Source organism: Scyliorhinus torazame, chromosome 19 (genome assembly GCF_047496885.1).
Source record: "Scyliorhinus torazame isolate Kashiwa2021f chromosome 19, sScyTor2.1, whole genome shotgun sequence".
NCBI classification, from domain to species: Eukaryota; Metazoa; Chordata; class Chondrichthyes; order Carcharhiniformes; family Scyliorhinidae; genus Scyliorhinus; species Scyliorhinus torazame.
The window spans coordinates 113,151,182-113,172,188 of NC_092725.1; the positions used below are offsets into that span (position 1 = coordinate 113,151,182).

General features: G+C 43.8%; 1 protein-coding gene across 3 annotated transcripts in view; it reads left to right on the forward strand.

Annotated features, from left to right (window-relative positions):
* Nucleotides 1-495: 495 nt before the first annotated feature.
* Nucleotides 496-21,007, forward strand: part of LOC140396432 (sodium-coupled neutral amino acid transporter 4-like) — a 116,137-nt gene continuing 95,625 nt past the window's right edge. Inside the window, exon 1 of one of the 3 annotated variants that reach the window (XM_072485051.1) lies at nucleotides 496-652. The gene's annotated coding sequence lies outside the window, so the exon portion shown is untranslated. Of the gene's footprint in view, nucleotides 653-740; nucleotides 956-1,138; nucleotides 1,216-21,007 lie in introns of those variants that run through there. The other 2 variants (XM_072485049.1, XM_072485053.1) reach the window with 2 other exon arrangements.

Genomic DNA, 21,007 nt, shown 5'->3' on the forward strand with positions numbered 1-21,007 from the left:
TTCCTCCACCACTAACCCTGTATGAGAATCCCACAGCCTCATTAACTATTGGGAGTATCACTGAAATAAAAGCAAAATATTGCAGAGGAGGATCACGCCTGCTTTAAAAAAAAATCCTAATCCATTTTCGGGGGGGGGGGGGGGATTAGATTACCTCCCATAATCTCTGGGTTCAACAGCAATGTGGACCGATTAATTAAGAAGTGGATATATGTTTAAATTGAAGGCATATAAATTTCAGTTATGTATAAGAACAGGGTTTGACGCATTCGCTCTCAATGGGCACCTTTATAAAAGCAGAGTTTGCGCCCTATAGCTGCCCACATTGTAAATGTTGAAGCAGAAACGCACAAGTAGTTCTGCCAGAACAAAATGGACTGACAGCACAAATGTATAAGTGCTTCCTCACTCGAGGAAGGGAAGCTAAGTCGTCCCCCCCCCCCCCCCCGAGCAACGAGACTGTGACAAGCAGGAACTTGGAAAGCGGAAAGCAGTTTCAAAGCGAATGATTAAGAGATAGGAGTACACCCATGCACAATGTACGTGGACCCATAACTGGCCATCCGATGGCACGAATGTGCTTTTTATGCGGTTACGAATTACACCTTTTTCATACTCGGCTGAAGAGGGCTTGCCGGCTCGCTTCGGGGAGGTCAGTTTTCCTTTTAAGAATCTCCCTCCTTGCTCAGACTGCATTTTAGAAGTGTGGAGCCTGTGCCCACCCAGCCCTTTGTGCGTGGTTAGCCCTGGACAGCTCCGGCTTGATTGGCGGCTCCCCGAGGTTTCTGGGCGTGTCTCACCATTCATGAAACATGAGACTGTTTGCCTGCTTCGTCCACATGGTGGAAATTTCCACTATCTCCCCATCACTGTTAAATGCAGAGGATCCCCCCTCTGAAATTACAATTCACTGTTGCTCCCGCTTTGTTGCTTGGTTCACGTTGCAATTTTAAAGGTGGGTCTCGTCCAAAAGAAAATAACTTGTTAATAAAAAGTAGATAACATTTTAAATTGCTTTTGCCAGTGTTGTAATAAAACCCAAATGGTTTCGAGCCGATTTTTAAGGTTTTGAGCAGGCGATGGGGTTGGCTATTTTTTAATGAATTGGCTGCTTCTTTAAGAAGCAAGCAGCTATTAAAACACGTGAAAGTGTTGAGAACAATGATAATTATCTGGAAATGCGAACGTGAATATGTGCGTGGGCAAAGGAGGAATGTAGGTATTAAGTATTTGCACGGGGAGGGAGCAAGCAATAGATAAATATTATTTTTCCAACCAGACCGCTTTAAAGTTCATTCACTGTTTACAGTTTCTTATATAATTCTATGTGTGCTTGCTTGGGCAAGTGTGACTGAACGGTGTGTTTTTAACCGCGCCTTTTGGATCGATTTCTGACAAAGCAATTTCATTTGTTAAAATGGTGCTTTGCTGTAAATGTTGTAGCAATGTTTCATTTTTTTAACTGGCTGAGCATTTCTGTAAATGTTGCTGATCTCATGCGCCCAAATGAGGATTGTTTATTCTTGTAACAGATTGGACATGAGTAGGAGGGGGGCTGTGAAATGTGGATAAAACTGCAACCTAATGTCTTTAAGTCTGGAGATTGTGTGTTCATTTCTGTTACATATTGTATCCGCCTTTTTAAGAGAATGTATCGACAGCTGACTGTTGATCGTGATGTGATGTGATCCTTTCAGCTATTTAGCCCGGATTAATATTAGTCCTCTCGCCACCTAAAATAACCTGCTTCCTGGCAGATCACTTGGGCGAAGCTGTGCCCGACCACCCATGGGACTGTCTAGCCGAGCGCGGGAGGCAACGGGTTAAACTGCAGCGCTGAGCCGGGGGAATGGGTGGGTCGGTTACTGAACTGTTCGATGGGGGAGGGTTTGTATGAGTTTCGCGCGCGACCTGTCTCAAGGCTGAGCAGCTCACTGCCCCCACGGCCAGGGTTGAGTTGGCACCGTGGGCGCTGCTCCTGCTGCCAAGCCACAGGAGTGGGAGAGGCTGTGGGTGAGGGTTGGGGGCGGACCCCGACCAGCTTCCCCCATTGCCCAGCCCCTCTCCACTCCTGCATCTCCCAGCTATTGAATTGGAAATCCCCCGAGAGCCCATCCCCAAGACACAAACCGCAGCTCCTCTAAGTCTCCTCTTTTAGTTTAACATCCTCAATCTGATAAGTACCCGTTATGTCTTTCACATACTGCAGTGCTAATTCAGTCCTGTAACATTTTTACTAACTGCCAATTGTTCTTTCGTGCTTCATGATTCTCCCCCCCCCCCCCCCCAACAAATATACTTTGAATAAATTTATAGAAGTACATTATGTAATGTAATAACAATGTCAAATTTGACATTATGTAAAGTTCAGTTTCTCTCAATACAGGTGCCTCACTGCACTTGTCATTACAAGCCATCATTACTGGTCATATTTACAATGTATGTTTGCATTTTATGTCAAGCATTCTCTAGTGCTTAGAGCTCGAGATGTTTTACATGGTCCCCAGACCCTTGATGTATGATGGCGGGAGAGCCCCATATACTGGCCTCTCCCCATTGAGCCTTATTTCCCCACAGGTTACAAATTGAACCAGGTTTTAGGTTTCAACCCGAGTGTTGATAAATTCAGGGAAGTGGGTGTGAGGGAGGTGGAGGAAAGAAGCAGTTTCCCATTCCTATTCGGTGGCCTTCCTCTACTCCAGGAGTTGAGAACCGTAACCTGGGTTGGCTCTTCAGTATGTCAATGGTGAAGTGCTGCATTCTTACAGGTGCTGAGTTTCAGAGGAGACACATTGAAAGCTGTGAACTTGTCCAGGTGGTTGTAAAAGATCCAATCACAATTCAAACAAGAATTCTCCTCTCCTCGCCAACATTCGTCTCTCAATATGAAATTGGGCCTTTATCCCAATACTTGTTGGTCAGGTCTGGCTGTGTGAAAACTGGCTGCCCTATTCTCCTATAAAATGACAAGTCAGTACGCTTCAAATATAATTAATTGGTTGTGAAGTGATTTGGGCCATCTTTGGAATTTGAACGTGCTATATAAATTCCATCTGCTGAATGGTTTATGTGTGTGAGAATAGCTCAGGCCCAGCTGTGAATCCCCCCATTCCCCCTTCTCCTCATCCCTGTGTTGAAAACTATGTATGTCTTCCAGTAACTTCCTGGCAAGGACATCTAGCAACCCCTCCCCCAACCGCATTACTCTAGGTCTGCCATACAAGAGTGGGGCTGCTCAGAAACATCAGAATTAGGATTGATACCAGTGACCTGGAGTCCTCTGAGATAGTTGTTTGTGTGGTTTACACTGTGTAGACTTAAAATGAAGGCTGTTCATTTGTAAAAGAACTGGAGTACCAAAACTCAGCATGATGTAGAGAAATGAAATAATAGTTACAATTATATACCAAGTTAACTGTAAATGCAAATAACAAATAATGCATGTTTTTGTTTGGACCAGATCTTGGTGGTCTGCACTGTACTCATGATGTTGTCTCTAGGTAAGGGTAAAGTTGCCTGAATACAATAAGGCAAATGCAGGATTAATATAGGTAACTGTGAAATGTTATTGAGGTGTAAGTGTAGCCTCTCAGTCATACAGACTGCCAACTTAAACCTCTGTGACAATACTCTCCTCTTCCCCAACTCCGTTTATCTCCTGCTAAAAGTCTCATGGGGGCCTTTATCTCCTACGGACTCATTTATTTCAATTGTCTCCTTGACATTCTCCAGTCTTGCACCTTCCATAGCCTCCAGCTCATTGAAAACTCTACTGCTCTTAAATTCTCCCATAACACCTCCTGTTTATCTTTCAACGTCAATTCTCACAGACCTCCATTGACACTCCATTCCTTAAGTTGAGAAGTATTGCGCCTGTCAATGTATTTGTGGCCTTGCTTTTCTCTAACGCTATCATCACTTCTAGTCCCTACATTCACCCTACCTTTGGCAGAATTATTTCAGTTGAACACGTCCTAATCTTTGAGATTCTCTCTCTAAACCACTCCACTTCACCATCTCCCTTTCCTTTCAGACGCTCCTCAAAGTCAACCTCTTTGAATTGGTTTTGTTGAACTTCTTAATCTCTCCGATGGCTGAGCATACGTTCCCTTCACTTCTCTGAAGAGCCATGGGACCTATTCTTCCCTATTTAAAACACTAAATGTGTGTTGCTCTGGTACAATACGAGTTCTGAGTCGTACGCTTGGTGGAGATGCAGACTAGGGGTTAGGCATTGCTGCAGCTAGTGCAAAGGAAATTTGGAGGGCAAGTTCCCTGGCCACTACTGCATCTCTGTCGAACTGACTTAAGAACAACATTGGCACGGAATAAGTCAAACCTGCTACCAATGCAACCTTTTAAAAAATGCACACTTAGCAAAATAAAACATTTTGGATCCTTTTCTGTCCTGCATCTCTTTTTAATCAGTATGCTTTTTGACTTGTTTTGTTGCATAAGTACTCTAACTACTCAAAGAGTCAATATGATATGAATTTTAGGTTTAGTTTTGTAAGGATCATAGTCCAAAAATTAATTAATTTTAAAAAATCCTAGCTAAATATTAAGCCTCAATTTTAATTTGGAGCAAAATGCATTGCAAGAATCACCAACCCACTTTATCTCCAGGGCAGGACTTAAATAAACCGGGCCTGACTTCTGTCCTCACCACTAAGATAATTGGGCCAGAGCGAGGAATAAGGTGATTGCGTTGGGAGACATGAGAAAGAATCTTTCCACCCTCAAAGGGATCCTGAAAATAAAATAAATTCAGCTTCTCACCACTCTTGTGAACTGGCTGCTCTTTGCTGCTGGCCTGGTTGAAGACTAGTCAAAATGGTGTAGGGGTCCAAATGGCATTATGATGTATTAACTACTGCATTTCGGTGAACACCTATCTTGCTGCCCAAAATGTGTCTCTGGTATCTGCAGTGAGGGATTGGAGAGGGTGAGTGTGGGATGGTTTAGGTGCAGTCTGATCATGGTGCTTGCCCTATTGCCAATACTTTAACCCTCACAGCCCTGAACTTGATGGGGTTTAAAATTAGTCTTTGAGCATATTTCAAGGTCCAGGCAATTGCTGCACATTTTACGACAAATGGCATATCTTTCATCAATGTTATTGAAATGGTAAAGTGCAAACATTGTGCTATAAAATGGGCCAATTAATGACACCTACATAAATATACATAAACTGTATGTAGCAGATGTAAACCAAAGTCAATGTATCCTGTCCTTGTACAGATTGCTTTTGGAAAACAAGATGGTGTGTGCAATTTGACATTAAACCCAGCCCTCACCCGCCTTTCCTGGTTTCTCAGAAGGAGCTGGAAGATTCCATGGCACTAATGGAGAAGAGCAGATGGGTTCTCCCAGTGTCAAGGCCAACATTCCTTCCTCAACTACACCAAAAATAGATGCACTGATTGATGTTCATCAAATTTTAGTTCCAATTTTAAACGGAGACCATTGGAGTGTTATTTAATTTGCAGCCTTATTCAAGAAGTAACCCAGTGGCTGAATAAAGCTAGAGCTTTTGATCACAATTTATTTAAAGTTGTACTTCAAAAATGAGCGATGCATTGTAGCCTGAGGAAGCATCAAAAAATTACCATAATATAACATAAGATGATTTTATTTGTAACGTGGTCTCCAAACCCAAGTAAAGCAAAATAGCAAGTAAAAACAAGGACTTTGTTTAATAGGAAAAATGTTTAAAGAACGGTCATGAGATGGTTCATTGGATGTGCAGATTGAATAGAAAGCAGGCAAACAGTTAGAACACTTGGTTATTAGATCTAAATTTAATGCTTTTAACAGATAAATAATCAACATTTTTTTGAAATTTGGAGTACCCAATTATTTTTTTCCAATGAAGGACAATTTAGTCTGGCCAATCCACCTAACCTGCACATCTTTAGGTTGTGGGGGTAAAACCCATGCAGACACGGGGAGAATGTGCAAACTCCACAAGAACAGTGACCCGGGGCCGGGATCGAGCCCGGGTCTTCGGCGACGTGAGACAGCAGTGCTAAACACTGTGCCACCATCGATAAGTAATCACATTTGATAGAATACAGTATCTTTAAAAGGAACCAAAGTATAATTTGCATTACAAATATTTTCTGGTGAATCACAGAAGTGACCGGTTAAAAAAGCTGTTCAGCATATTGGGCCTGTGCCAATGTCAGCTTCCACTGGTCCTCCATTCTTCACGCTCTCCAGGCCAGAAGAGGACTTACACACCACGCCTAGGCCCAAGGCTCCGACCAAAGAGAGGGCCCTGCATTGGCCGGTGACTGTGGGCACCAATCAGAGTCTGATATCAGAGAATCACTACAGTGCAGAAGGAGGCCATTCGGCCCGTTGAGTCTGCACCAACCCTCTGAAAGGGTACCCTACCTAGGGTCAGGCCCCCACCCTATCCCCTTAACCCAGTAACCCCACCTAATCTAACCTCTAACGTTTGAACACTAAGGGGCAATTGACCATGGCCAATCCACCTAACCTGCACATCTTTGGACTGTGAGGAGGAAACCGGAGCACCCGGAGGAAACCCACACAGGCACAGGGAAAAGTGCAAACACCACACAGACAGTCACCCGAGGCCGGAATTGAATAGAACCCTGGTCCCTGGAGCTGTGAGTCAGCAGTGCTAACCAGTATGCCACCATGCTGTGATAACTCTCCATTTGCTGATATGAGCCTATTAACAGGCAATTCAGAGCAACGTCAGACTCTAGTCGAGTCTCCTTATGGTGGGAAGACAGACTGGTGGCTAGGTAAGTGGTGGGAGAGAGGCAGGGGCAGAAGATCCTGGGCAGGATTCTCCATCCCGCTGCACCGTTATTTGGTGCGCACCCTCCCGCCCGTAGTGGGATCTTCCATCCCGGCATCCAGCCAATGGGGTTTCCCATTGTGGGCACCCGCACGCCGTCGGGAAGTCTGCGGACGTGAGTGCGCTGTCGGCGAAGTAGAGGATCCGGCCGATGGAGAATCCAGCTGCCTTTGATCTACTTTGTGAAGAAAGGCACAGCCAGCAGGTTTCTCCATACAGGTCTGAGTGCAGGCCAGCCAGCAACAGTGAGGTGAGGAGTGAGGCACCGGACAAGAGCCATGAGCCAAGGTGAGCTATCCGGTTGGCAGCCGTTGAGCAGCGAGGCGTGCAGGCAAGTGTGACTCGACCTGGCCAGGACTGAGGTGGACAGGCCAGCCAGCAACAGTGAAGTGTCGGACGAAAGTCAGGAGCCAAAGGGAGCAGGTGAGGGGTGACTTGACCCAGCCAGGGCTGAGGGAAGGACAGCCAGCAACAGCGAGACTCCAAATCAAGCCTTTCCAGCACAAGGAGATGACGGGTGAGGCAGGAGGCTGCCTTGAAGATTCCAGGCGAGTGAGGTTAGTGAGATTGTGAGAACGGTAGAGTGTGAGGGGTGGGGAAAGAGTGAGGGGGTGGGTAGAGTGTGAGGGTGTATGGGGGATAGTGTATGAGCGTGTGTGGGGCAATGTGAGGGGGTGGGGGAGGAATAGTGTGGGGCAGTGTGAGTGGGTGGGGGGGTAGGGTGTGAGGGTATGTCGGGGACCAGTGGAGGACAGTGTGTGAGAGGTTCTAAGCCAGTGTTGCAGGGAAGGAGAGGATGGGAGGACTGGATTACATTTTGGAGGGAGGAAGAGTTGGCGAGTTTGTGAGGAGGAATGGGCAGGAAAAGAGTAGAGTAAGTGTTGTTTAAATCCAGATTCACAGCTTCATAGTTAAAGGATTAATCCAATCTTTGAAGAGCTTTAATTTCAGAAAATTCCTGAAAATCAAGATCAGTTTCTTTTATTTTTATTTTTAGAGTACCCCAATTCATTGTTCCCAATTAAGGGGCAATTTAGCGTGACCAATCCGCCTAGCCTGCATGTCTTTGGGTTGCGGGGGTGAAATCCACGGAAACATGGGAAGAATGTGCAAACTCCACACAGACAGTGACCCAGAGCCGGGATCGACCTGGGACTTCAGCGCCATGAGGTAGCAATGCTAGCCACTGCGCCACCGTGCTGACCCTAAGATCAGTTTCTTTAGCAATAAGCGACACCAATCTTTCGTTGAAAAAATCAGAAAATTGAAGGCGAGACAAGAGACCAAAGATAGGCATAAAGACAGTTTGTCGTTTTACTTTAAAATATTGAAGTATTGAACAGTGCCCAAACTGCACATTCATCCTCATCCACCAAACGTATGGGTGAATTATCTGATGACTTAGACTTGTCGAAGCTGAACAAGAAGTGGACTCTGAAATGGCAATGGAACTACAAGATATTGCTGATTCTTCAGTTGAAGTGAGGGAAGAAACCTACCCTGAAGACATTGCCTTGTGGCCAAAATTTGTTCCACTGGGTATGATAGAACATTGTGTATCAAATAAACCAGAAAACATAGGTAATATGGAAATTTGAGATGAGTTTGAGGTTGGAGGCCGAAAGCAGGTTAAAAGCCTTCATAAATCCCATTTTCTGAGGCTGAAGAGAAATGGGATGGTGGAAATTAGAAATCGGTTGTTTTTTTGGAAACCTTTAAGACAGCCTACTGTTATGTTTACAAATTATTCCCTGACCCTAGTAAAGGGAACCAGACATTCGTCAGTGGGTATTATAACTGGAGAAATGTTGTAAGAGATATTGTTGATCATGAAACTTCCAAAGTTCATCTTAAAGCTATGTGTGCGTTCATTCAAAGATGCAAATTATCTGGAAGAATTGATTCTGCGTTATCGGCTCAGTTTGAAAAGGAATGTTCTTATTGGAGGAAAGTGCTGAGGTGTGTTGTTGCCACAGTCAAACTGCTGTCTTCCTTGGGACTTCCATGATGAGTCATCAGTGTCAAGTCAAAGAGGTAATATTTTTAGCCCGACTTGAAGATCTCAGTGAATTTGATGAGCTTCCCAAAGAACATTTCAAAAGTTATCAATATTGTGGCTCAGGGAAGACCAACTTTTTAACGGACCACACCTACGATGACTTATTCGCTATAATGGCAGAGCGGCTCAGAAACCAATTCATTAATGAAGTAAAAGATGCCAAATACTATTCCATAATAGCTAATTCAACACCAGATGTAAGTCATGTGGACCAATTAGCATTAATTTTAAGACATGTGACCAGCGACGGTGAAGGGATTGAGCAATTTCTTTGTTTTTGTCCAGCTACACTCCCACGCTTCTGAGTGTCTGGAAACAACTGTTTTGGAAATCACTGCTAATTTAAGTTTGGCCATTAAAAATTGTCATGGGCAGAACTTCGATAATGCCGCAAATATGGCAGGAAAATATTCAGGTCGACAAGCAAGACTGAACGATGCAAGCCCCGTGCGCATTATTCATCCTATCTTCCAGTCACTCCTTGAATTTAATTTGCAACGCTACAGCCGAATCCTATGAGGGGCTGTGCATTTTTTTGACTTTATTCAAAACTTGTATACTTTTTTTTAGTTTGCATGTATCGGTGGAATATGTTGCAATCACATTTGTTGCAGGCAAATTTGACAGTCAAAGATATTTGTGGCAGCAGATGGTGTTTTGGCTTTGAAAATGAACTTTGCTGATGTAATGGAAACCTTATTAGACACAGCAGCATCAAATTCAGAAAAAAATGTGTGAAAGCTGAAACAAAATTCTTAACAGAGACATTTGAAAAGTACGACATTGCTGTTTTTACTCTTTTGTAGAACCGTTTACTTCAAAGAATTAATGCCATCAGCAAATTGCTGCAACATATTGATACAATGTTATTGAATGCTGCACAATTGTTAGCCTCATTTAAAAGTTTTGTCATGGAAGTTTGAAATGACTAGCTTGGTGGAAGCAGAGGCACTAACATTAACAAAAAATACAGGTCCCCTGCTGATGAAATGTGCAAGACATGGGAAGTTATTTTTTGATGAAACTAGAGACAATGAAATCACTTTAAAAGGGAAAGTGAAGATCATTGAGATTATCTGTGAGATCTATTATTTGTTGAGGCATTAATGGTGTAATGCAGAGTAGAAGTGAATCACTGAAGAAAACTGCTTCATTTTGCATGCTCTTTGACAGAAGAATGCTAAATGCCACTTCAGTAAAAAATTAATTAAATTCTACCAGGAGGTCATAGACATAAATCTTTTTGAAAATCAAGTGAAACAATTCATTCATTTCATCAATAATGATGAGCTCTGTGGTTTGAGATCACCAGCTGAGTTGCACAGACTCATATGGGATGGTTTGCAGGAAACATTTCCAAATGTGGAAACCATTCTGAAATATTTTTAACAGTACCTGCCACAATGCTTCCAGTGAGCATTATTTTTCTGAATTGAAAAGAGTTTAAAAATTATTTGAGAAGTACGTTGCATCAGGAACATTTGACTGGTTCAGCAATATTGACTACTGAAAGTGTGTTGTTACAACATTTTACCTACAATGCTATAATTGATGATTGTGTGAAAAAAAAGTATTAAAAACAGCTACCTAAATGTCCATGTCAACAAGGGATGAAGCAAGAAAATCTTAAATCTATCCGTCTTCCATATTCTCTTGTTTAAGTTCTGTTTTTCAAAATGGACCACTGCTGGTCTGATATAATGGCCGCAGCTGGTCACATGCTGGTAGTTCAAACCACCATCGCTCTCAAGACTGGCCTTCAAAAAGTCTCTCGCCCAAAGAACGGAATACTGCAAACAGAACCACTGATGTTGGCCTTGGACTCACTGGGCATCCGCTCACCTGAATTTATGGCAATAACATCTTTAATTTTGTGAGAAGTAAGAAAGTTAACTTTTGAAACTGAAATATATATTGAATGGCAGCGTATGCATCTTGTTGATTGGAGTATTTACTCCTGCACTCGACTGGCTCATCCTGCCCTGCACTGGCCTGTGCTGCAGTGATGTCTTCGGCTGATTTTATATCTCATTGCTCATCAGCCAGTTCCATGTTTGCTCAACTCAAGACTCCCATCCCAATATTGACCACCTTTACTATTATTCTGCCAAGAGGTAAGCCAAGATTTCAATCCAGCAATTATTCATACAGGAGTGTTTTACAAGTTAAAAAGCACTAAAACAGTATCAATTTATGTATTTTGGTGGCTTGTGCCTTTGCATTCTGAGGGTAAGGATGGGAGGGGTTGGGAGGTGAGTGACCCCCAGAAATGAAGATGAGCACAGGGCCCCACAAAGTGTAAACCTGCCTCTGCACCTGGCAGCTGCTGATGACCACTAACAAATGCTCTCCCACTGTCTTCCTCATTCCCCTAACCCCATGAATTTAACCTGAGTGCGACTATAGGTAAGGCAATAAGTGTACCAAAATCTCACCTAGCTGTTGGGTTAGCTTCCTCTGTGGGACAAGAGGATTTCGAGGCAGGCAATCCTCATTCGCACCTGCAATTTAAAAATGACGAGAGGAATTTCCAGGCAGAATATTGAATATATTTTAAAAGTGTACATTAAGTGTACATGAAACAATATCAAATTCTTTGGGTTCATGTAGGGTAAGACTGACCGATAACTTCAATAGTCAAAAATATAAAACAAATGTATCAATATTATTGCATGATTGATTATTTCTGGCAGTCATTTTCGAAACTTGGCTATTAAGTAGTCGGCAATTGTCATTGCACTACAGTGATCACATTTTTAAAGCTTAAGTCTGTCAATTGTACACCTTTACTTTAATTTTAAACACTGCTCATTTAATGTGATAATTCTTTTGCAGAACATAGTATAAGTATTCATTAAATCTTGGCTACAGTATGGTGTTTTTGGAAGTAGAATTGTATCTTATAGAACAAACTCTTCTGATATATATTTAAAGCTAATTTGGGTGTTTATGTTTTAACAGAAACAAGTGTCCTTGATATTCTTTGTTCAGCATGTCTTGCAGTACTGGGGAGGGGACTTTTTTTTGCATTGGGGAGACAACCAATTTGGGCAAATTGTGACCTTTTAAATTTAAAGGACACTTTCTTATAATCCTTTTGTGTTAATGGCAGAGACAATTATAGAGTCTGTTAGTAAGTTGTCAAGCAGGTTTCCTTGTGTGAAGTAAGAAATGATTACTGGAAATGACTCTGCGAAAAACTAAACCTTTCCAGTTTTTGAATTTACAAATCTAATACATGAATTGTGTTTTTTCCGCAATTTTTATCATTAGAAAGACATGAAAATTATTTCATACGGGAGAGAAAACAACTCGAGAGTAGCTGTGCTTCTGCAATAATATCCCTAACTTTGTTGTCTAAGAGATTGCCTGGTATGATGTACCAGATGCAACTTAATGACTGAATGCAGGAACAAAATTTGTTAGCTTTCTGCAGAGTCAAAGTTATTTGCTAGTGAAAACTTGGAAATTGAGACAAAGGTGATTGGAATGCATGGAATTTGTAAAAAGCTTGTAAAAGGTAGAATGATTGATGCTTAGTTCTGCTGGTTACCTGTTCAAGAGACTTCTTTTATATTATTCTTCCATGGGATGTGGACATCCCTGGCTAAGCCAGCATTTGTTACCATCGTTAACCACCTATTTTAAACACTGCAGTCCATGTTGTGTAGGAATATCCACATTGATGTTAGGGAGGGAGTTCCAGGATTTTGACCCTGGGACAGTAAAGGAACAATGATATAGTCCCAAGTCAGGATGGTAAGTGGCTTGTGGGGAACTTGCAAGTGCTGGTGTTCCCATGCATCTGCTACCCTTGTCCTTCTAGGTGGTTGAGGTTGTGGATTTGGAAGTTTCTGTTGAAGTGAGGTGAGTTGTTACTGTGTATCTTCTAGATGCCACCCACAGCTGCCATTGTGCGCCGGTGGTGGAGGGAGCGGATGTTGAAGCTGGGTAATGGGGAATGTTAGAGTCAGATGACCTCAGACTGACTAGGGAGCTGGGAGAGAGATAGTGGTTTGTGCATGTTCATACTTTCATTCAGCTGTTGTTCTTTAAAAATATTTGGCCCAGAGTAAATGTCAATAAATTGTTTATAGCTTTAGCTACAAATGTTCTTGTAATATAAATCAGGTAATCTGACAAGAACATTACAGGGTGCCAAGGCTGGATGGTATTAAACACCGAGAAAAAAAACAAGTCTGCCACAAGGTCCACAGAGATTTGAAGATTTTGCAGACTGTACAAATGAACTACATTGAGTCGTTGACGCCACCAATGAATCTCAGATGTCATGGTAATGTGGACAGCAATTGGCGTGTGTTCAAACAACAATTTAATTTGTTTCTTACTGCAGTAAATTTAGGAGATCAATCCGATTTACGTAAGGTAGCGATGCCCCTAACAACGGCAGGAATCAAAGCAATTGCTGTGCTTAATACGTTTGCATTTGCAAACGATGAAGATAGTAAAAATCTTACCAAAGTAATTCGAAGATTTGATGCACATTGCACCCCAGAAAGAATGAAATGTATGAATGCTATGTGTTTAGATCACATTTACAGAAGACAGAAGAGTTCATAGATCATTTCATCACTGATTTAAAGTTAAAAGCTAAAACCTGTAATTTTTCTGCGATGGAATCTTCCATGATTCGGGACCCACTTGTGTTTGGTGTGAATGAAAATAAGCTGAGGGAATCGGAGTTGGCCTTGGAACAAACAGATAAGATTTGACATGCTCGCAAGCTAGCAGCTCTAAAATGTTTCTCAGTAATGGCAGTGTCTTCTTGGAGGAAAGCACTCCGGTTGCCCCCCTTTTTCCAAAAAGGCGGGAAACATTAAAAAAAAAGCGGGAAAGTTCTTGCAGCTCCTCGTACACCAACAAGCAGGTTAAAGACCAGGCCAAAGTATTTCTGTATAAAAGATGTGTTCATTGGCACAAATTAAGGCAGTGTCCAGCGTTTGGCAAGTTTTGTTCCAGGTCCAAAGGAATAAAACCACTTTGCTCAGAATTGTTCCTCTAAGCTCAACCCCAGATCAGTCAGCACAATGGAAAACACAGTCTCCAGTCATGAAACATCATTGATTGTTGGAGTAATAACAGAGAAGAAGAATTTCTTGGAGACATCAAAAAATTCTCCAGCACTTAAAAGAAATGCAAACTGATGCTCCATTTAAAATAAATGTGGTTGATGAGGACAAATGGCTGCTCCCAATTGAAGTGAATGGCACTGTGGTCCAAATGATGTTAGACACCGGGGCCAAAGCCAATTTAATCAGCATGACTGAATTTAAAAATCAAAAAATTCAACTGATTAGAAGAAATCACAAAATATCTCTGAGAGATTATAATGGTTCAAGCATTAAATGTTATGATGCTTGTGAGCTGAGTGTGGTGGTGAAGAACACAGTTCATTCCGTCCCATTCTGTGTTGTATCCGAGGACTTTGATTCATCATTAGGTGATCAGTCCTGTGAAGAATTAAGTCTAGTGCAGTTGGTATATAGCATCCACAAAGGGTTGGATCAACACTCCAACATTATCAGCAAATTCAGCGATGTATTCACTGATTTTAGTGCACTATCATTCACCAACGAAATACAATTTAAAGTAGATGCAATATCTAAAGCACCAATACAAACTATCAGTGGTGAAATTGCTGAAGGTGTGGATCTGCATGTCAATCTCATTTCTACCCTACCATCAATATCAGCTACAAAACCATAAATTATCAAGAAGACAGAGGAACCTGGGGTAAATTCCATGGTATGTGTGAAACAAAGATATAGTGATGCTCGTATAGGCATGGATCCCAAAGATCCTAATGAGCAAAGTGTACATATTATAAAACAATCCTTACAGAAAGCAATGAACAGCCAATCCATATCTCGCAAAATCATGTTACAAAGCATTACCATTGTCACATGGTAGATCGCCAACAGAGTTATTCATGAATAGAAGGTTGCATACCACACTTCCATTCTTGGAAAAGGATGAGAATGCAGTGGTACTGCAGGAAATTAAAGCAAAAAAAAATCAGTTCTATGATAGGGTGTCTGGAACTTTACCACCTCTGAGTAGTGATGAGATTGTGAGAATAGAAGGTTCATGCAAGTGGTCGAGGAAAGCCATTGTACTTGAAGAAGTAGCACCTAGTTCCTACAATGTACAGACAGAGGAAGGGTTGGTTTTAAGGAGATATCATCGCGCCCTCTTGAAAACCATTTTCAACAACGTGATGGATGACAAATCAACATCAGCTGCAGTGTCAGATAGTTCCACAGTTCCTGAGCATGAGAATGTCATGGAGAACATTGAATCTACAAGTTCTGAGCAGCAAGGTCAAACTTTGAGAAGATCAACCAGAGTCAGAAGAAAACCTGATTGTCTCAATTTGTAGGTTTGGACTATTTGTACATACTATGCTTCCTGTTCTTGTGTATATATATATTTGTTAAACCAGTTTTTAAAATTTTAAAGAAAAAGATTAATACTATTAGACTCACACGTTAATGATATCACATGTAAATATACTGATGATAATGTATTAATTTATTCCTTCAAACGAAAGAGGATTTAGTGATATCATGGTTCAGTTGTTCACCGACTGACCACTTGGAGTCTCATTAGTATATAAGTGAATGTTAGAGTCAGGTGACCTCAGACTGACAAGTGAGCTGAGAGAGAGATTGTGGTTTGTGCATGTTCATCCTGTTATCTGTTTTGTATATATTTGACCCACAGTTAATGTTAATAAATCATTTATAGCTTTAGGTACAAGTGTTCTTGTAATATAAATCAGGCCGTTGAACAAGAACATTACACTGATCTAATTACAAGGTTGGTCCAAGCACTGACAAAAGAGCTGAACTTCAGAGGTGAGGTGAGAGTGACTGCCCTTGACATCAAGGCTGCATTTGACCGAGTGTACCATTGAGGAGTCCCAGCAAAACTGGAGTCAATTGGAATCATGGATAAAATCTATTTGCTGGACAGAGTCATACCGAACAGAAAGGAAGATGGCTGTGGTTGTTAGAGGTCAATCATCTCAGTCCCAGGACATCACTGCAGGAGTTCCTCTGAGTAGTGTTCTTTAGCTTCTTCAATCATCTTCCCTCCATCATAAGGTCAGAATGATTTTGCAATGTTCAACATATTCACAACTCCTCAGTTACCAAAGCTGTCTGTCTCCATAGGCAGCAGAACTTGGACAATATCCAGGATTGGGCTGCCAAGTTACATTCGCAACACACAAGTGCCAAGCAATGGGCATCTCTGATAAGAGAGAATATAATCATCTGCCTTTGCATTTAATGGTGTTATCATCACTGAATCCCCCACAATCAATATTCTGAGGGTTACCATTGACCAGAAGCTGAACTGGGCTGGCCACATAAATACAATGGCTTCAAGAGCCATACTCTCTGTGAAGCGTAATTAATTTCCTGGTTCCTCAACGTCCATCCCCCCACTACAAGGGAGAAGTCAGGGGTGATGGAATACTCTCCAGTTGACTGGTTGAATGCAGCTCCAACAATACCTCAAGAAGCTCAACACCATCCAGGACAAAGCAACCCACTTGATTAGCATACCTTCCACCACCTGAAATATTCACTCCCAATGCACATTGGTAGCAGAGTGTACCATTTACAAGATGCATCGGATTAAGGATACTTCAACAGCACCTTCAAACCCAGCAACCTTTACCACCTAGAAGGACAAGGGCAGAAGATGCATGAGAACAGCATCACCTGAAAGTTCCCATCGACAAACATTACTGACTTGGAACTATATCGCCATTCTTTCATTGTCAAAATCCTGGAACTCCCTTCCTAACAGCCCTGTGGGTGGACCTACACCACATGGACCTCAGTGGTTTAAGAAGGTGGCTCACCAGCATCTTCTTGAGGACAATTAGTGATGGAAAATAAATGTTGGCTTAGCCAGCGAAATGTAATGCAACATAAATCCATGGTCCCGGTTGAGGCCGTACTCATGTGTGCGGAACTTGGCTATAAGTTTCTGCTCGGCGATTTTGCGTTGTCGCGCATTCTGAAGACCGCCTTGGAGAAAGCTTTGTTCTCCAAGTTCCGCACACATGAGTACGGCCTCAACCGGGACCTTGGATTCATGTCGTATTACATTCATCCACCACCATCTGGCCTGGGCTTGCGAAATCCTACCAACTGTCCTGGCTTGAGACAATTCACACCTCTTTAACCTGGGGTTACCCCTATCTCTGGATCTGTAAAGACTTAATTACCTGCAAATGCTCGTATTCAAAGCATTGTCTTGCATCTTTGACTTTGTCTTTATTTTTGTTTCTGGGACATACCTCTTCATTCACCTGAGGAAGGAGCAGTGCTCCGAAAGCTAGATTTGAAACAAACCTGTTGGACTTTAACCTGGTGTTGTAAGACTTCTTACTGTGCTCGCCCCAGTCCAACGCCGGCATCTCCACACCTTCGAAATAGTGCCAGAGGAACTTTTTGTCTACCTGATAGGACCTCAGTTTAACATCTCATTCAACAGGCAGCAGCTCTGATAGTGCAGCACTGAAGCATCAGGCTATACTTTTGTGCTCAAGTCCTGGTTTGGTACTTGAACCAGGAACCTTGGGACTCACAGACGACTGAGCCACGGTGGACACTGAATTACTAAATAAATACCAGGTCTGTGTCCTCAGATTTCCAGACTTTTTAACAGGGGTGATATTCAGGCCACAAGTCACCCAGATGGTACTAATTGCCCAAATCAAATTCACATCACTGAATTTCTTGGCAGCCATCAAATTATTCAGTGAAATTAAAAGTATGGGCAAAATTTAGATTGGTGAATATTAAGCCAGCAGGTATTATTTGTCTTGACTGCTTGTAGCAACAACGTAATCTGTATTAAAGGGATTCAAAATTTTTAATTTGTAGATGCGTGTGAGGAGAGCGTCTTTACTCCGAGTTTTTCAGCCTCGGCTGCTATCTAGTTCCTGGACAGAGATTGACTGGCCTGGGGCTGGATTTTACACTGCCCCAGCATCTGTGGAGAGAGAAAGAATTTCTCCTACTTTCTTCATCTCTTTCCCTCTTTAAGACTCTCCTTAAAACTTACCCCTTTGATCAAGCTTTTCGTCATCTGCCCTAATATCTCCATATGTGGCTCAGTGTCAAATCACGTTTGGCAATGCTCCTGTGAGGTGCCTTAGGAAGTTTTACGGCATTATAGGAGTTACATAAATGCAAGTTACTGTTGTTGTCATCCCCACTTTGGACTTGATGCAAATCTTCCTGTTCGTATCTACCACTCTACTCAGGAACACCTTGGTATCTTAGAATACCAGGAACTTTCTGGACTTGCGTAGTTTCTTGCTATATGAGTAAATATTTGAGAGTGAATATAGGCAGCTGTGTGTCTTATATTCCCATCCAGATGCCATTCTTCCTCCCTCAAACTGGTAAACAGATACCTTTAGCAAATCGTCAGGTTGGGAGGGAGAATCAGGCCCACTGCTCCAGCTGCTCTGACAGACAGAAATCAACTCCAGTTACAGATCAGTCTCTAGATTTCTTCGTATTCCCCAGCGTCCACACTTGGTTTATTAACAGTAGCCATATAATCTTTCGTAGATAGTCGGATTGGATTCAATCGATATGCAGGTAAAATAAAAACATAAAATGCTGGAATATCTCCAATGGTGAGAGTAGCAGTGTTAATGTTTTAGGTCAATGACCTATTATCAGTTTTACGTCAACGATCTATCATCAGAACAAATTCTGACAAGAGATCAGTGACCTGAAACAGTGGGTGGGATTTTCTGGTCCTGCCAAAAGTCAGTGGTCTTTTGGCCGCCTCTCCACATTTTCCATTCAGGGCAGTAATCATCGTGAGAGGCTCAGGATTTTTTCTTCTGTTTGTGCAAGGGATATTGGCTGGCTAGGCCAATTTATTCTCATCCCTAATTGCACTTGACAAGACGGTGGCCTTCTTGAACTGCTGTAGGTCATGTGGTGTCGGTAGCACCCAAAGTGCTGTTAGGGAGGGAGTTCCAGGATTTTGACCCAGCAATAGTGAAGGAAGAGCGATATATTTCCAAGCCAGGATGGTGAGTGACTTGGAAGAGAACTTACAGGTGGTGGTATTCCCAGGTATCTGCTGCCCTTGTCTGTTATAACCTGCCTGCTTACCACTGGCTGGGGACTAATGGTAATCCCACAATCCTTAGGGATTGAGGCGGGTGGAAAAATCATTAGCAGATTCCCTGCATAAATAAAGCTGGCCATTATGGAACCAGCTAGAGAGGAGTGAGCAGCAAGGGAGTTACAGCTGTTGTATATATATATATGTTATTGTAAATAAATGTTATTTCTTTCTGTCCTACAAACTCGTGCTGGATTCTTTGTGGCCCTCACAAAACTGGCGACGAGGGTTAAAGTGGATAGCTGTCTATGCTGCTGAAGCTACCTCCCTGGACTTTTGTTGGATACAGGTTGGAAGTTGTTTTCTATTATACAATGCCTGTGATTATGGTGAGACCTTGGGCGAAATTCTCCGATCCCCCGCCGGGTCGGAGAATCGCCGGGGGCTGGCGTGAATCCCGCCCCCGCCGGTTTCCGAAGTCTCCGGCACCCGTGATACGGCGGGGGCGGGCCCCCCCGCGCGATTCCCCGGCCCGGATGGGCCGAAGTCCCGCCGCTAAAATGCCTGTCCCGCCGGCGTAAATGAAACCACCTACCTTACCGGCGGGACAAGGCGGCGTGGGCGGGCTCCGGGGTCCTGGGGGGCGCAGGGTGATCTGGCCCCGGGGGGTGCCCCCATGGTGGCCTGGCCCGCGATCGGGACCCACCGATCCGCGGGCGGGCCTGTGCCGTGGGGGCACTCTTTCCCTTCCACCTCCGCCACGGTCTCCACCATGGCGGAGACAGAAGAGACTCCCTCCACTGCGCATGCGTGGGAATGCTGTCAGCGGCCGGTGACGCTCCCGCGCATGCGCCGCCCGGAGCTGTCATTTCCGCGCCAGCCTTTGGGGGCACCAAAGGCCTTTTCCGCCAGCTGGCGGGGCGGAAATTCGTCCGATGCCGACCTAGCCCCTCAAGGTTGGGGCTCGGCCCCCAAAGATGCGGAGCATTCCGCACCTTTGGGGCGGCGCGATGCCTGTCTGATTTGCGCCGTTTTGGGCGCCAGTCGGCGGACATGGCGCCGTTTCCGGAGAATTTCGCCCCTTGTCAGAAATGTTACGCGACCATTTGGTTTGCAGTATTAACAATGCGGCCACCCAGAGAAAGTTGTTAGCTGTGTCAACATTGTCTTTTCAACAGGTCATTCAAATAGTATTGTCCCGAGAGAGTGCAGAATGGGGAGTGCAGGAGCTACAGGGAATGGAGGTGTACGCCTTGGGGCGCAACCCCTTCCGTCCAAAAGCGTCTCCACGCACCCCTGTGGTACCTTGGGCGAGGCGACATCCGGATCGACGCCAGTGGCCATCGGACATTCCTCCTCAAGGGGAGCATTCTCCAGAACCAATGGATGAGGAGACATGTCAGTGTCGGACTTGTGGGTGCCGACCCCGTCGCGGACGCTGGTCCTGGGGGCGCCAGAGGCGTCATTGCTCCGACAGAAACTGGGGCCAGCCCAGGGTCCATACCTTCCCTTTGGATGAACCTGTGGTGACTACTCCCGTGGAGACGGAGGTCGACTGCCTGCAGCTGCATTGTGTGGCAGCTCCCCGTGTGGCCCCCATTAAGGTGACAGTACGGGTCAATGGTCACCCGCTTGAGATGGAGTTGGACACTGGCGCAGCGGTCTCCGTGATTGCCCAGAGGCAGGGTATACAGACCCTTACATTAACCGAAACACAGGCCAGGTTGGCCACCTACATGGGGGAACCAGTGGACATTGCAGGAACTACGATGACCCCTGTTGTTTATGGACGCCAAGAGGGGCGTTTCCCACTTATCGTGGTGCGCGGCCACAGGCCCAGCCTGTTGGGTGGGGACTGATTGCGCCATTTGTGGATGCAGTGGCAGCACATCATCCAAACAGTTTCTGGAGGGTTGACGGAGGGACTAGGACGGTACCCAGATGTATTCCAGCCCCATTTGGGGAAAATAAAAGGGGCCATA